Source organism: Bombus impatiens, unplaced genomic scaffold, assembly GCF_000188095.3.
Source record: "Bombus impatiens unplaced genomic scaffold, BIMP_2.2 scf_0039, whole genome shotgun sequence".
Lineage (NCBI taxonomy): Eukaryota > Metazoa > Arthropoda > Insecta > Hymenoptera > Apidae > Bombus > Bombus impatiens.
The window spans coordinates 33821-35265 of NT_176458.1; positions in this window are offsets into that span (position 1 = coordinate 33821).

A 1445-nucleotide genomic window follows, 5' to 3' on the forward strand; every position below is an offset into this window, starting at 1 on the left:
GAGGGGAAGGTCGATCCCAGGGCCTCCTTTCGTTCAGTAACCACGACCGGGGATCAAGGAGCAATACGCTTCGTTAAAGAGGAGAAGGGAAAAGGATCCCCAAAATGAGATTCCTAGAATTCGATGAGGATATAACGGAAATCATCGAAGAAATTGGGGCCCCTTCGCAAGCAGCAAAAGGAATAACACCCACCCGCGGAAAGGCGATCCGAATCGTCAAGGAGGAAACCTTGAAAGGCGATAGGATCGTCAAGTACTTAAGGAAAACGCTGGAATCGTCAAATACTTGAAAAAGAACGCCAGAGGAGGAAATGGCGTTCAGGCCAATGAGAAGTCTGACCAGAAGCCCACCGAAGGGCGTGAAGGAAGGAGCTGCCAGCACCTCGGAGATGGACACACAGGCAGAAGTCTCGGAAAGCGAAGTAACAGGAGTAAGGGAACAGATAAGGGTAAAGGCCATTGTAAACAGAGCAGGACCCGAGAACAATGAAGAAGAGGAAGACAATATCGTCATAAAACTCAGCGAATGGAGGGCGATGACGTAGATCATCAGTGAAGTCTTCCTGGAAATACATGGTCTGGCTGATAGGCTGTACCTCATGGTAGACGCCAATATTAAAAAAAGGAGTGAAGCCATCAAGGACAAGGCAGACAAACTAAATGTTATGCTGAATGAATTTAGAAGTAAAAAGCGGGCTAGGACGATCAGAACCATCAGAACGACGACTGCTGCCGATCGAAAAGAAGAGAAGAAAGACAAGAGGAAGGAGATATCATCCATCGATTCGAAGGACGATAACAAAAGGAGGAGAGCGGCGAATAGGGAAGTTTCCTACGCCGAAGTTTGTGCCGTCCAGGGTTCGGTGAAAGCAAAAGAGTGACCACACGGATAGTGACGGTAGAGAAGATTGGACCGTCGTCCGAGAGAAGAAGAAAGAAGAAGAGACGATACAGAAATGGATAGAGGTGCCAAAGAGGACAAGGCGCCTAAGGCCAAGCCTAAGAAGATGGAGAGGCTGAAGAGGGTGCGTAATAAGCCGGAAGCCATCCCTGTCAAGGTAGGACAGGATAAGGAATGGATCCAGGCCTACAAAGAGATGGTGGGGGCGAAGAATGCCCTAAGAGAAAGTAATGCTATCAGGAAAACAAAACTAGATGACATTCTTATCGAAATGAAGACAGGACGCGATGTCAGCAAGACTGCGGCGGATCTTAACATAGCGTTAGGAGGAAAACTGAGAGCGCATCCAATGCGGGATAAGACCTCAGCAGGGGTAAAAGAAGTAGATCCCCTCATGACCAAGGAGGAACTAGCCAGGGAGCTAGAAGTCCAACTTGGCATCAAAGATAGCAGTGCGATGGAAGTGAAACCCTTAAGAATGGCACTGTGGGGCATCCAGTCGGCAATAGTAACGCTCCCGAACGTTTACCTAAACAAGGGTGGG